The following is a 16,748-nucleotide window of genomic DNA, read 5'->3' on the forward strand; positions in this document are numbered from 1 at the left end:
CCAGACATAGAACCTTAATATTTGATATTTGCCCAGCTTGTTGTAGACCCTACTTTGTCCCAATCTGTCCTCACTATGTCTCCATTCCTACTTAAAAAAATATATATGGGAATGTGGGCTCTGTGCCATTATATATTGGTTGTATGTTACCTGTGTTGTATTTTACATGGCTGTCAAGTAAGAACTGCATAGAGTCTCAAATAAAACCTTGGAATCTTAATTCATGTTAGACCGGAAGTTAGACTGAATACATTTTTGTATCTTGACACAGCTTTGTGTATGGGGCCACAGCCAGGATGTAGTGGTTTGAATGTGAAATGCTCCCTGCCCTGGCACAGACTCTTGTGTCTGAATAATTAATTCCTAGTTGGTATTGCTGTTTCAGAAGGTGGTGAACCCCTTTAGGAAGTAGAACCTGGCTGGGAGAAGTGTGTCACTTGAGGAGGACCTTAAAAGTATTATAGCCCAGCCCTAATTGCTCTGTCTCTACACCTTCCCTGCTGATGTCACAATGCGACACCAGCTTTCTCTTTCTACCATGTTCCCACCCCACCACCATGATGAAACTTCCTCTTGAACGTTCAAAATCAACCCATTCCTCCCTTAAGCTGGTTCTGGTTGAGCATTTAATCTCAGGACCAAGAAAGCAACTGATGCTCTGTAAAATATCTCGCACATTGTCCAGGACCATGTGTGCTTCCCTAATACAGAGCACAGACAGAACTTCATCCAAAGTTGGTGAAGCTTCCCAGTGGAAAGGCAGAGGTTGGCAGATTTTTGAAAATGAAGACTGATTAAATACAAAACATAAACTCACAAAATCAAAGGCTCCTCAGGAGTAATGATTATCTTATTTTTCTGTATGCTTAGCTCTCAGCACAACAAATGTTCTTCATAAATATCTGGTAACCTCATTTGAATATGTAGATATTGATCTGAATACAAAGAGATATGCTGCCAAGGCATAATTATCTTGCTCTGGTCTATGACTAGCCTCTTTTGCCCAACCTTAGACATGTTGCCATTCTGGCACACATACCACCTGTCCGTTTTGGACTCATAAGTACAGGCAAAGGGTATGTGGCTTCATTGCTGGTGAGCCTTTCAGTCACCCAAGACAGATGAGACAGCAGCCACTGAAGATCATGTCACTGTTTCACCCTCCCTCCCTTGCTAGACAGCCGCCAGAAAAATCACATTGCTGCCCTAGTCATGAGCCAGTCTCTCTATAAGGAAGCGGACAATCAATACACACATGACAAGACTGATATGATGTCCTGGAACTGAAGGAGCATCAAACAAACCAATGCCAGTCATTTCCTGAGGCTGCACATCCTGCTTCTGCAGGATAGATGGACCTGCGCCTGCCTCCATCAAAGTGAGGGAAAGGCTTTGGATGATGGATGACAGCAAGGGGATTTTCCCCTGTGCAAAGTGGTGTTACATAGTCCTCATGCCTCCCCCAGCAGCACCGTCAGGAGCAGATATTTAGCACTACTTCTCATCTCTGAAATCACCCAAGTTTAAGACATTTCCTCCCTTTGGGGATTGGCTGCCAATACTAGTGACACTGAGAGAAAATTAATTGGGGCTTGGTGAACTTTTGTGCCACAACTCACAGAGCTGTGTAGGGAAAAATGATGCAAACCAAAAATGCAAACAGCATCTAGGACCATGGGAGGATTTCAGTGGGATAAGTGGCAAATCATACTCCAAGCTCACAGATGTAAATTAGTCCTGACAGCCTGAAGATTCCTAAAACAGCATTTATTGGGGATTCTTAGAGCAAGTAGAACACTTTTGCATATAAATAATACTTTAAAGTAGGGGGTACAGTGGCTATGGAGATAGCTCAGCCGTTAAAAGTGCTTTCTTTCAAAGTCTCATGACCCAGATTCAATTCCACAGTATCCATGTAAGGTGGTTTGATTCAGGTGCCCCCATGAACTTAGGTGTTCTGAATGGTAGGTTCCCAGCTGATGGAAATTAGGTAATTCATGCCTCCTGAAGGCAGTGTATTTTGAGGGGTAGGCTTATGGGTGTTATAGCCAGTTTCCCCTTGCCAGTGTTTGGCACACTCTCCTGTTCCTGTTGTCTACCTGTTGTTTGTCAGTCGGTGATGTCCACCCTCTGCTCATGTCAGCATTTTCCTCTGCCATCATGGAGCTAACCCTCAAGTCTATAAGCCAAAATAAATCATTTTTTCCCCCAAAGCTGCTCTCAGTTGGATGATTTCTGCCAGCATTGAGAACCTAACTACAACACTATGTAAAGCCAGATGCACAAATGGTACAGCAGCAGGATGAGCTGACATGCTCATCCTCTCTCTCTGACTTTTTCTCTCTGTATCCTTCTTTCTCTCAAATAAAGAAATAAATATTAAAAATAAAGGGTGCAAAGAGAGCAGTGGAATGACAAGAAGACAGAGGGTTTGAGGGTGTAGTTGTGGACCACTTGAGGAGTTTGATAAAGCTCAATTTCTTTTCATTATTATTAATTTGTTATTATTAACAACATATTTCATATGGAAAACCCATGCGTTGATACCTTCTTTTCCCTCACCCATGCCCCCATTCCGTTGGGGCCGTTTTTGAGGTAGCGTCTCACTCTAGTCCAGGCTGATCTGGAATTCACTACGAAGTCTCAGGGTGGCCATGAACTCACAGTGATCCTCCTATCTTTGCCACGTGAGTGCTAGGATTAAAGGTGTGAACCATCATGCCCAGCACAATTTGGGGTTTTGATTTTTTTTTTTTTTGCTTTTTTATTGAATATAAAAAAAAGACAAATTCCCAAGATGAGAGATCACATTAAGCTGCAAATTCACATTAGTATGATTTCAATATTTTAGTGGCCGCTTCTTGGTATTTAAGTAAATATTGTAAATTAAACCCCTGCAAGTCCACAGAATCAGAGATGATTGTATTCATCTCACAAAAAACAATCCAGGGCTGGAGAGATGGCTTAGCGGTTAAGCGCTTGCCTGTGAAGCCTAAGGACCCTGGTTCGAGGCTCGGTTCCCCAGGTCCCACGTTAGCCAGATGCACAAGGGGGCGCACGCGTCTGGAGTTCGTTTGCAGAGGCTAGAAGCCCTGGCGCGCCCATTCTCTCTCTCACTCTCTATCTGTCTTTCTCTCTGTGTCTGTCACTCTCAAATAAATAAATAAATAATTAAAAAAAAAAATCCAGAGGGCAAAAACAAAACATTTCTTCAATAAAGTTATGAAACTACGCCTTATTGGAAGACAGAATATATATATATATATATATATATATATATATATATATATACATATATATATATATATATATATATATATACATATATATATATATATATATATATATATATATATATATATATGCACATATCCACCTAATATCTTAGGTCAGATCTGTAAAGTTACCGCAGCTGGGTTCCCTGAATGTTAAATGTACTCAGTTAATCTTCTGCAAGACCTGAGATCTGAAAGTTTTTGAAGGTCAGAAAATAAAATCAAGCATCATACAGCTAAATTCCCTCCTGTTTAGTTTCACTCAGTTTTTTCTTCATTTTCCCTTTTTTTTATATTCATTTCCCCTTGCTAACTTCTTCATTCCTTCTCTTCTTCCTCCTCCTCCTCTTTCCCTCCCCACCCCTCTCTCCTCTCCCCTGAGTTCATTCTCTTTCCATTTTAACATTTGGCTCTGGGTATTATGCTATGCTGCAATAATTAGGCTATTTTAGGCAAATGTCTATTGTTGCCATCCTGTTTATACATAGATTTGAAAAACAATGGAATTATTACAACAATATTAATTATGTTCATCACCTTAAGAAAAAAAGGGCAAATAAAAATATAGAGAGGAATAGTTGACGGGATTTACATGTTTAAACAGTTGTTAAGTCACAACTGTTAAATAAACTAAGGTGCAACACTTAAAACAATAATAATAATTACATAAAGCAAATATCAATATTAATTTTGCTGGTATTTTTACATTCATTGTTCCTATCGACTAAGCTGTTATCTCTCCCACCTAGATTATGATGAATAATTACTATGATTTCCCCACACAAACACAAAAAAAATACAAGCAGTCCCTGCTCTGGTTACAACTATCAGCGCAGGGTCACTGCACTGGCTCGCTTTGCTCTGAGCAACGAACTGCCCTCACCTAGAGTCACAGGAGCACATAGACTCAAGATCCAGCCTGCATAGCAACAGCGCATACTCTTGCCACAAACAGAAAATAACTTGGAGACACAAATGCAAAAATGTCATTTACAAAGATTTTGGTATTAATTTCCCTAGTATAAATGGGTGAAACATGAAAGGAAAAGTAAACAAGACAAAGCAATACAGCAAGTAAGAAGCCACAGACTGAAAAAGTACAAGCTTTATGAAGGAGGGGCTGGGGGGAGGCTAGTGGATAAAGTGCTTGTCCAGGATGTCTCACTACGGGAGCTCCAACCCCCTGCACCTATTTAAATGCTGGGTGGTCATGGTGGCCACCTAATCCCAGCATACAGGAAACAGAGACAACAGATATCTGGGGCAAGCTGGGTACAACTCAGGGTTCAACTGAGAGAACCTGTCTCAGAAAAAACAAAAGAAAAGCTATCCAGGAAGAGGTCTGATGCCAATCTCTGGCTGCTACATGCACATACATGTGCATGCATACACACATATGCATGCACCTACACAAACATGAACATGCAGACTCATATGTACACACACAAAAAAGTTCCCAAAAAGAGTTAATATAAAGGAAACAGAATAAGAACTTTAAGAAAAAAACTAGCCTCTTCAGGAATATGAAAGAAGATGTCATAGGCATGAAGGAAGGGCTGCTAGGGCCATGCCCCTCACAACACAAGCTGCAGACCAGCCGCACTCTATTGCCTGGAGGGTTTGGAAACATGCCATCTCGTTCTCGAATGACTACAGAAGAAGGAATCTCATTTGATCAAAACTCACAGGCGAGTGGAGTACCTTTTCTATTAAAGGAACACTGAACGGTGAACTCTGCATTATAAATTTTGCTTATTTTTTTTTACATGTCAATCACTTGCAAGGTAGAAATAGATGTAATTGAATTGAAAATTAGTTACAAGACTTAATTAACATGTCACTTTGTACTGCATCTGAGTTCTTGATGGAAAATATCAAGAGAGAATTTTTTGCAGAATCCTACATTCAGCATCCAAACTACAAGCCAAGTAAAAGAGTAAAATAAAAGCATTTAGCGCTGTAATGTTTCACAAAAATTCTAATTATCATGCTCTCTAGGAATATATATATTATATATATTTAAATGTCAATAAATATATAGTACATTTATTACTTATATATTTAAAATATAATATATAAATATTATATTTATAATTAAATATTATATCTACATATTATATAAATATAATATGTAAGTATTATGTTGTAGTCAGGTTTGCATTGCTGGTAGAAATCACCCAACCAAGAGCAGCTTGTGGGAAAAAAGAGGCTTATTTTGGCTTATAGGCTCGAGGGGAAAGCTCCATGATAACAGAGAAAAATGATGACAAAAGCAGAAGGTGGACATTACCCATTGGCCAACATAATGTGGACCATAGCAACAGGAGAATGTGCCAAACACTGGCATGGATAAAAGGCTATAACACCCATAAGCCTGCCTCCTAACAATACACTACCTCCAGGAGGCATTAATTCCAAAATATCCATCAGCTGGGAATCTAGCATTCAGAACACCTAAGTTTGTGGAGGACACCTGAATCAAGCTACCACATATTATATTTATATGTAATATTTGAAGATACATGAAAGCATTGTTTGAAACACAAGAAAATAAAACAGTGCATAGCATGTAGATACAAAAATAGCACCAAATATAGTAGGAAATATAAGTTATTTTATGACTCTTGATGCATAATTTTAAAATATTTACAATTAAAATCCAAGGTATGATCAAAATGAAAGGGACAAGAGACAGAGAGAGAGAGAAGAGAAAAGAGATGAATTACTATAATTGGTATATTATTTAATAGAAACTAGAATTATTGAGTAAGTTTATAAAATAGTATGTCACAAAATACCATTTGCTCTGTTATTCTATTTATAGGAAACGCTGGCAAAGTCAAATCTAAACCACATTGACAGACACATGTCAATGGTCACCTGGGGTTGAAGAGAGGTGGAAAGTGAGCATAGGGGATGTTAGTACATTGGAAAAGGTATAGGGGGAAAAAATTAAAGGTATAAGTAGAATTTTGGTGTGGTAAAAATATTCTGTGCTTAAATACTGGTAGTGACTAAATGGATGTGTAAATTTGACAAAAATTTGAAATGACATAATTAAAATTAACAAATGAATGTCATATGCAAATGCTACTAATATAAATTATGTTCAAATGTATATACCTATATCATATATACAAAATAAATGTCAGAATAATACAAATTACATGCACCATCTCCAGAAAACTATATAAAGAGAGTAAGTTATATAGATTAAATCACTGAATACAAGTAGGAAAAAAATATACCATAATGCCGGGCATGATGCTGCACGACTTTAAACCCAGCACTTGGGAGTCAGAGGTAGGAAGATTGCCAAGAGTTCGAGGACACCCTGAGACTGCAGAGTGATTTCCAGGTCAGCCTGAGCTAGAGTGAGACCCTACCTCAAAAAAGAAAACAATATATATATCATAATGGCAATAACCAATATTTCTATTTCTACTGTGCTCACTCTATGGAAGAAAGTTCTAGACACTTATATTTTGTTATTTTTTTTATCTCCTTAAAATCTCACCAGGTGTGGTGGTGGGGCCTGCCTTTCTTGAATCCCAGCATGCGAGAGGCAGAGGTAGGAGGATCACAATGAGTTTGAGGCTAACCTGGCGTTACAGGGTGAGTTCCAGGTCAGCCTGGGCCAGAATGAGTAGAATGAGATCCTACCTAAAAAAAAAAAAAAATCTCATAGCAATGGCCCCCCAATGAGAGCAACTTAAAAGAATTCAAAATAACAATTACAAATATGTTAAAGGAATTCAAAGAGGAATAAATAAACTCCTGAGTGAGTTCCAAGAGAACCCTAATAGTTAAATGAAAATAAGTAAGTCATGTGAGGATGTAAAAATAAAATCTAATCAAAAGAAAATAAAACACTAAAGAAAAAACAAACAAATGAAATTAGAACTAAAACAGTTCAATAAGTTAAATAACAAGCACATGGGAAAGCCTCCCCTGTAAGATGGATCATGTGGCAGATAGAATATCAGTGCTTGAAGATAAGGTGGAAACAATGGATCATTCTCACAAATAAAACGAGAAATTTTTATAATTGTATTAATGGAGCATACAAGATCTTCGGGGCACCATGGAAGTACAAACAACTAGTTGAAGCTATAGGTTAGTTTTGAAAGAAGAGTTAGAAGAGAGGTACTTTGCATGAGTGGATAATGCTGCCTTAGTAGTCATGCCCTCCTATGAGTTTGCTGTGACAGAAGTCCGAAAGGTTCCCACAGTACAAGCTGTTTCCAGTGCTCTTGGCTACCAGTCAAACTAGACAAGACTCTGTTGCTGATGTCATCACACCATTTGGTTGCAAAAGCCAGAGAAATCAACCTGGAACAGAGCTGGAAGCTTCCTCCCTGATTCTTTAATGCACAATGTAGGTGCTATGGAAGGTTCTGGATTAGTGTGGAGGGGGGACTGCTGATTAATGGTCTTACCCAACTGTAGATTCTGCATGATATTGCTGACCTTCCAACCATGCGATGCTCCATGATATAATAGTGGCAAGACTGTTAGGAACATAACCAACCGCTTTCTGGTTGGACTTGAGACCTGCTCCACTGGAGGGAATTCGTATCTGGTATGGTAAACCTGCTCAAAATGCCGTGTCTGGGAGGACACAAGCCCTAGGGGTATGGAGAGTCTACTGCTGTTGTTTTGCTAAAAGCTCATGCTATCAAAGTGCCTTCCAAACATATATGCTTATACTCGTGCCTATATCCATAGATTATGCTGTTCTCAGTGTTGGTCTACAGTTCCTCTTTGTAGTGTGCAGTAATTAATGTAGAGACTCACAACTGGTCACAGTGATATGAACAAGTGATGGAGAGCTCAGTCCTATATATTGCAATCATGAGCTCACAGAAGCTGTGGCTACCTGCACAAGTTTGTGCCCATCATGAATGAGATAGAGGCTCTTGTGGGCCTCATACAACTTTTGGGCCAGTTACTGACTTTTCTTCTTATTTGAAGCAGGGTTTGTCTCTCTGGATCTGCTGGTATTCTTTGCTGTGACCTTAATCTTCAAGAAAATTTTCCTGTCTCCACTCTCCACCTCATTGTCAGCATGGTGGGATTACAGAAGCCCACCATGACTTCCAGTTGTTTTATTATTATTATTACTTCCAGTTTTCTGGGATCTGGGGATTGAATTCAATACTCCAGCTTGAGTGGTGAGACTTTTATCCACTGAGAAATCTTCTCCTCGCTTAAGGTAACAATTAATTCTGACCACCTTACACAGGTTATTTCTGACTTCCAATGTCAGAAGAGCAGAGAGATTAAAAATAAATAGTTGAGATTCTTAGCTTTCAAAAAATTCTATAGGTTCACAGAGTATTCGTTCAGAGTTTTATTATTTAGGTTTCTTTTGTTTTTATTTTCAAGGGTCTAGGTTAGATGACAGCATGATCTGTGAGGACATACACAAAATCATTCAATCTGGATGTCTTTACTTGCCACAGTGTGAACATGCAGCTATTTGTGCTAATGGGGCATATCTAAGTTTTCTGTTCTGCATGACATCAGACAATGTGGTACATTGAAATGACAGAAAATTCAGTATTAGAAAACCAGTATCACTTTGGACTATTTGACAAAGGTTGTGACTTGGGGGAGGAGAAGAGATGGCCATTCTGGGAAGCAAACTTTACAGAGTACCTTTCTCTAGAGACCAATTAGGAGTAAAGAAATTATATTTAGCCCAGTAACTAAAACCTTCTTTAATTAGGTTGAAATTTTTGAGTAAAAAGGTAAAGAAGATCATTGAAATTTCTTCAGATTCTTGTCAGAGTAAGAGAATTAATGTCAGATAGGAATTGGGAAGTAAATACAGAATAAAGCAGCTACTAAGTAGTGCATTTTAAAATGATAACACCTAACATGCATTTCGAGATTTTTGTAAGTTCTCCTGACAAGCTCATAGTGATATTTGTACTGTACATTATATACAGTCATGTTTATGTGTGGTTGATGGTGTCTTTTATTAGACTAATTAGTAACACAGTCATAGTCCATGCCATTCGCTGAGTACCTACTGTTTTCCTAAGTACTGGTTTCTCCACATTTACTACCTGAGGAAAGGGCCACTATGCTCATCATACACATGTGGAAGCTGAGGATCACAGTGGTGGAAAGAGCTTCAAAGACATGAAGCCTATGAATGACAAAATTGGGATTTGAAGCTAGGCCTGACAAACGCCATACCTAGTATGGAATGTGCCTCTTTTCTCATGTCTACCACTGAGCAATGTAAATGAAGACACAGGCACTTGAAAGACACTTAGTAAGTACAAATGAAATAATAAATATAAGTTGGATACTACTAGACCCAGAGAGAACCTTGATATTATTTCCAGAATTCTCATTCCCCAGATTGAAAACCATGGATCTGGAGAGGGAAGTTGATGTGTAAGTTCCCAACAAAGTCACATAAACCTCATTCAACTTTTCTTGAAGGGCCAGACTGGGTACCAGGTAGGGAAACTTAGGCCAGCTACAGTGATTGTAACACACTGACCCTCATCCTCCCTCTCCTCTACTGGTTCTGTTATGACTCCCCTCTGGCCCACAACCCCTAGGAGAAGCCTCTCCTCTCTCCTGTGGCTGCATCCATGCTTAGAAGCCTAATATTCAGGGCAAAGTCATTCAAAATTTGCAGGCCTCAGATACCAAAGCTACACTGGCTTCCATGGCACCAGCCTGGGCATCTCCCCCCAGTGACAACCTGGTGTTGGTCATCTGGACCCCAGTGATTTTGCTTCTGTTAATAATCTTACTGTGTGTGTGTGTGTGTGTGTGTGTGTGTGTGTGTGTGTGTGTGTGCCACTGCCATCAAACTTCAGACACTTGCACCACCTAGTGGTCAGGTGTGACCTTGCACTAACCTCACCTTTGTGCATCTGGCTTACGTGGGATTTGGAGAGTCAAACATGGGTCCTTAGGCTTTTCAGGCAAGTGCCTTAACCACTATGCAATATCTCCAGCCCTTACAAAATATTTTAAGATATATCTGCCAGCTTCCACACATGTCCTATCCCCATTAGTAACAGGTATCCAAATCCAGTCAGTGGAAAGTACAAGACATGAACACAGTATACTCTTTCTCTTTTGCTTATCCTTCTTCACACTTTTTCCCCACCCAAACATCTCATTCCCATAGGGTGCAAAATCTCCTATGCATCATGAGTGAACACCAACATAGGGAAATATTAGCTCCTTGCAGATGTGTGTGTGTGTGCACGCTTGTATGTTCCAGATGTATGTACATAGATTCGGCAGAGAAATAGCAAGCCACCACCTTTCCTTCTATGCTTGCTTCTCTTTGGTCATTTCCTATGTCAGCCACAGTTTATGACTGCTACAAATGCATTTATAAAAAAAAGTTCTGACTGCTGGGATTTGCTTTTCTGAGCTTGAGATGTTCCAGATAAACTGTAAAGTTTGAAGTACAATTAATTTATCACAATTGCAGTGAATAGCAAGACACCTTATAGCATGCCTTCTCTGCTGCTTTGGGTGTGCAGTGTCACATCTTGATTTGGATTAGAATCATGTGTAAGGAACTCCACTAGCAACGCCTACAGGTTTGCACACAGCCATACAGCTAGGTGACAGAATTTACCAACTGTTACCTGGCTGACTGACAAAATGCCTCCCATTCTTCTAGGTTTTCCTCTTCCTGGATGAAACATGCTTTAAAACACAAGAAATTCTATCTTGAGCCAAGTATCCATGTGCATACTTTAGTTTCTCTTTGGTTAATGTGGTGGTTTGAATGTGAATGTATGTCCCCAATAGCCTGAAGTATTTTTTGATTAAGTTTGCAATGTAAGTCTCCCGCAGCCTGCTGGAGGAGGTATCACTGGGGGTGATGTTTTGCTCAAGACTTAAAGTGTGTAAAGTGTTAGTTGGAGCTCTGGCTTCTCTTTCCCACTGCTGTAGATGCTGAAGTAAAGCCAACTTCCTCCGCCATTGAGTGTCTCTCATGGAATCTGTAAACCTAAAATAAACCTTTTTATCTCATAAGCTGCTTTTGATGAAGTGTTTGACCCAGTAAGGTTAAGGTGACTGCAACAGTGGCCTTCCCTCAAACCAGACAAGTCATTAATGCTCTGTCCAAAATTTATGCCACCCAAAGAAGAGGAAGGCAGGAAATGTCCAGGTCTTCTCACTGTAAACGACATGGCTTTCTAGGACTCTATTCAATTGCAGGCTACCTTCCCACATTCCCCATATGAGAACGTATCTTATGTTTTTACCTATGTACCTTTTTTTTTTTAATTTTTATTCATTTATTTATTTGAGGGTGACAGACACAGAGAGAAGGACAGATAGAGGGAGAGAGAGAGAATGGGTGCGCTAGGGCTTCCAGCCTCTGCAAACGAACTCCAGACGCGTGTGCCCCCTTGTGCATCTGGCTAACGTGGGACCTGGGGAACTGAGCCTCGAACCGGGGTCCTTAGGCTTCACAGGCAAGTGTTTAACCGCTAAGCCATCTCTCCAGCCCCTATGTACCTTTTTTTGTCACTCACTGCTGACAGGTTCCTTCTTGGAGAGATATATGGTCCATTTGTTCCACTAAGCAGAGGCAAGTTACATAATTTATCATCAAATAGCCACTGATTTTCCACTGAAGCATTTATGCTCCTCTTAAATCTACCTTTATCTTAAAACAGAATCAAGTTAAACCTGATGAATCCAAAAAGAATGCCAATTTGATACTACAAAAAGATTTTCAGCCACCTAGAATTAAAACCAAGTAAACACAGAAAAACTAAATATGTGAAGCAAATTGTAGAATGTAGCATTCACAAGGAAAGAAATAACAAAAGAGATCATTAAATTAATCTGTAAACTTGCATTTTTGATGTAAGTAATTACATCATTATATTTCAAGGAAATTTGAGAGCACAGTGCTAATCTTGCAAATTAAATGATGCTAAGTGAATCTTGTTAATTATTTCTTGTTCTGTATTTGCATCAACTTCTCAGTATCATTTAGCACTTGAGACCAATATTTATTTTTCTTCTATTTTTAATCCATAATGAATTTCACATTGCCTATTATGTGGACATTCATTGCAAACTGTACCATATTTCTTGTGGCTGCAAAATATTGACTCCCTATCTTGCCCTGACTTGTCATGTTATTTTCTTCTTTTTAATTAAAAAAAAAAAAACTTTTATTCACTTATTTTTTTGCAGGCAGAGAAAGACAGAGACAGAAGGAGAATGAGTACACCAGGGCCTTCAACCACTGCAAATGGAAATCTAGATGCATGTGCCATTGTGTGAATCTGGCTTTTCGTGAGTGCTTGAGAATCAAACCTGGGTCATTAGGCTTTGCAGGCAAGCACCCTAACTGCTAAATCATTTCTCCAGCCCACTCACTTTCTTTATTGACTTCTACTCATCTTACCTCTTCACTTTCCCCACTGTCACTTTTCCTGGCTCTTCATCTTCTTTTTAGTTCTTGTCTATTTTCTTTTTTTTTTCCAGGCTTACTTTCTTGTATTTGATCTTTTTCTTATTTTATATAGTCAAAGTAGCTACAGAGTCACATGCAGGAGTGTGACATTGCTGCTGAGTCACAGCAAGTGTTTTTTTTTTTTTTAATTTAATTTATTAGTTTTCTTCTCAGCAAATACACGCAGTTTAGTACCATTGTTTAGGCTCATCCATGATCTACCCCCTAGCATTGGACCCTCCTTGTTGATGTAAATGGGTCGTGCATTGGGGAGTTAGCCCACAGTTATTGGTACAATAAATGTCTCTGCATATCATGACCCAACATGTGACTCTGACATTCTTTCTGCCCCCTCTTCCACAAAATTTCCCTGAGCCATGTTGGGTTCATTTTTGGTCTGCTTTAGTGCTGAGGTGTTGGGGGCCTCTGAGGATCCTGCTCTCTGATTTGGTAGGAGTTGATTTTTCTCCGTGTTGGTCTCCTTCCCCTTTGTGCTGGTATCTGGTTCATCAGGAAAACATCACCCTTGCTTGTTTCGCCAATTGTCCTTAGTTTCAGTCAGGCCAATCTTGAGGTATGTTGGGGCAGCTCTCTCCTTAGGATCTGCTTCTATCTGAAAAAGAGAAGCAGATTCTCCAACAGAGAGTAAGTTATCACCCAGAAAATTGAGATAACAATTACTTTTTTGATAGAGAGTTTGATAGGTGTAGGCCCTCTTGTACCCCATGATTGATGGTAGCTTGATGTTGGCAAGTGGGCTTATGTTTGGGTATGGTTCTGATGTGTTTCCCCTCCAGCTATGGGTCTCCTACCACTGAGGGGATCAGTTAGCCACATCAAGAGCAGTTGGTTCCCCACCATGGCTGTGTGCCACTATTGCACTTGGGTGGGCATTACATCAGGTTATTTGTTGCTAATTAGGTTACACAATGAGTTGCTTGGACAGATATTGATCATTTCCCCCAGTTGCCCATGTAGCACCTTCTGGCACTAGACATGCTGACTGTCTGGGGACTGACTCTCTCCTGGCTTCCAGCCATGCCATTCCATTTTACATGTCAGCTGCGTATGGAGTCTTCAGCAATAGGGTCTTACCACTGGCCTTTGGTGGGTCATCAAGTACTCTGACAGAAGTCTGTCATTGTTTTGAGAAAACTTGTAGGTTTCTCTGATCAAAAGCTCATTGTGGATGGTAGCCCCAAGCTGGAAGTGGGGGTTACAGGTCAGTGCCCACTAAGAAATTGAGGAAGAACATAACTAATATACAAGAGTATATTATAGAGAGGAGTGAGAGAGAGGGGAGAGGAGGAGAGGGAGGGAGGGAAGATGTAGAAGACTTAGGTTAGTCTTGATCATACCCTTTCCAGTGTCTTGTGGTTCAGGTGTCTCCTGCAAGGGTCTAGTGAAGGTGCAGCCATTTGGTCTCTCTTTTAGGAAGTAGAATTTTATGGTACCATTGCCATTTGGGTCCAGATTACTGTTTTCCACCCATCTATGCCCTCCCTGCCCTCCCCATCCATCCTATTGTCTAGTCCATGAGGTGCTTGCTGGGTATGTAAGGTATCTTGGGTAGATTCAGGTTAGGTGTTGTAGATGAGTGAGACTATGTGTCGATTTATTTTCTGTGATTGGGTAAGTTCACTGAGAATGATCTACTCCAGGTTCAACCATTTTTCCTCAAATTTCGTTGTGTCATTTTTCTTACTGCTGTATAGAATTCCATTGTGTAGATATACCACATCTTTGTTATCCATTCTTCTAATGATGGACATCTGGGTTGATTCCAGCTTTTAGCTATTATGAATTGAGCTGCTACAATCATGGTTGAGCAAATCTCTCTGGCCTGTGGTTTGAAGGTTTTAGGGTAGATGCCCAGTAAGGGTATAACTGGGTCTGTTGGTATTTCTATAGTCAGCTTTTTCAGGAGTCTCCATATTGCTTTCCAAAGTGGTTGTACCATCCTGAATTCCCACCAACAGTAAATGAGTGTTCCTGCTTCTCCACATCCTTGCCAGCATTTATTTTCATTTGATTTTTTGATGTTGGCTCTTCTTATTGGGGTAAGGTGGAATCTCATAGTTGTTTTAATTTGCATTTCTCTGATAATTAGGGAGGATGAACATGTTCTAAAGTGTGTGTTTGCCATTTGTATATCTTCCTCTGTGAATTGCCTATTCAAATCTGAGCCCCATTTTGTGAATGGGGTATTTGTCTTCTTATTGTTTAGACTTTTGAGTTCTTTGTAGATTCTAGAGATTAGGCCTCTATCAGTTGGATAACCTGCAAATACTTTCTCCCATTCTGTGGGTATTCTATTGGCTTTGCTTATTATATGCTTGTCTGTAAAGAAACTCTTCAGCTTCATATGATCCCATTGGTTGAGTGACTGTTTAAGAACTTGAGCCACTGGGGTTTTGTTCAGGAAGTCTTTTTCCATTCCTATATCATGGAAAGTACTTCCTAAATTTTCTTCCAGTAGTATTCGAGTTTCTGGTCTTATGTTGAGGTCTTTGATCCATTTGGATTTGAGTGTAGTGCATAGTGAAATGTGTGGATCAAGTTTTAGTTTCCTGCATGTGGTTATCCAGTTTGTCCAGCGCCATTTGTTGAAGATGCTATCTTTTTTCCAGCCTATATTGTTCGGGCCTTTGTCGAATATCAAGTAGCTATAGTTGCTTGACCCAAAATCCAAGTCCTCTATTTCATTGGTCTATACTCCTGTTTTTATGCCAGTACCATGCTGTTTTTGTTACTATGGCTTTGAGGTATAGCTTTAGATTAGGTATGGTGATGCCACCAGAGGTATTTCTTTTGCTGAGGATATGTTTGGATATGCGAGGCCTTCTGTTTTTCCATATGAAATTTGAGATCATTTTTTCTACCTCTGTGAAGAACACTGTAGGCATTTTAATTGGAATTGCGTTAAATCTATATATTGCCTTTGGTAGGATTGTCATCTTCACAATGTTAATTATGCCTATCCAGGAGCATGGGAGGTCTTTCCATCTTCTCAAGTCCTCTTCAATTTCTTTTTTGAGAGTTTTTATATTTTCATTGTATAGATCTTTTACTTCCTTGGTTAATGTTATTCCCAGTATATGGTCCATTATAGAGAATGTTACATGGGCTGCTGAGAAGAATGTGTAGTCTGTGGATTTGGGATGGAAAGTTCTGTAGATGTCAGTTACGTCTAAGTGCTCTATGGTTTTGTTGAGCTCTCTTACTTCCATGTTGAGTTTCTGTTTAGATGATCTGTCTATTACTGATAATGGTGTGTTGAAGTCCCCAGCTATGATGGTGTTGGTGGTTATTTCTGTTTTATTGTCAAAAAGGTTTTGTTTTATGAACTGTGGTGCCCCTGTGTTTGGTGCATACAAATTTATGATTGTAATATCCTCTTGATGGATTGTTCCCTTTATAAGTAGGAAGTAGCCTTCTTTGTCTTTTTTGATTGTTTTTGGTTTGAAGTCAATTTTATCTGATATTAATATAGCTACACCTGATTGTTTCTTATTCCCATTTGCTTAGAATATTGTTTTCCACCCTTTCACCCTGAGGAGGTTTATGTCCTTAGGGGTAAGGTGGGTTTCTTGAAGGCAGCAGATTGAGGGGTCTAATTTTTTTGATCCACTCTGTTAGCTTTTGTCTCTTGATGGTGATTTATGGCCATTAATATTTAGGGTGATGACTGTGAGATTTGATTTGATCCTTGCCATGTTGTGGTGGTAGAGGTGTGTTGGTGTTTTCATGGAATTTGAAATTTTTTGTGTCTACTCTGGGTTTGGTTGTTGTGATCTGCTTCTTGTAGTCATTTGTGTTTGGTTATTTGTTTCTTCTCTGTGGAGAATTTCCTGTAATACTTTCTGTAGGTTTGGATTTGTGATCATATAATTGTAAAGCTGAGTTTTGTCATGGAAAGTTTTCCTTTCACCATCTATTATAAGGGGGACTTTTGCCGGGTAGAGTAGTTTGGGTTGGAAGCCATAGTTTCTTACAGTTTAGAG

At 39.4% G+C, this 16,748-nt stretch overlaps 1 protein-coding gene across 1 annotated transcript in view; it reads right to left on the reverse strand.

Moving 5' to 3' along the window:
• The window catches only part of Tprg1 (tumor protein p63 regulated 1), a 434,873-nt gene that overhangs the window by 254,534 nt on the left and 163,591 nt on the right, over window positions 1–16,748 (reverse strand). The window lies entirely within an intron of this gene.

The sequence above is a fragment of the Jaculus jaculus genome, chromosome 5 (assembly GCF_020740685.1).
Source record: "Jaculus jaculus isolate mJacJac1 chromosome 5, mJacJac1.mat.Y.cur, whole genome shotgun sequence".
Classification (NCBI taxonomy): domain Eukaryota; kingdom Metazoa; phylum Chordata; class Mammalia; order Rodentia; family Dipodidae; genus Jaculus; species Jaculus jaculus.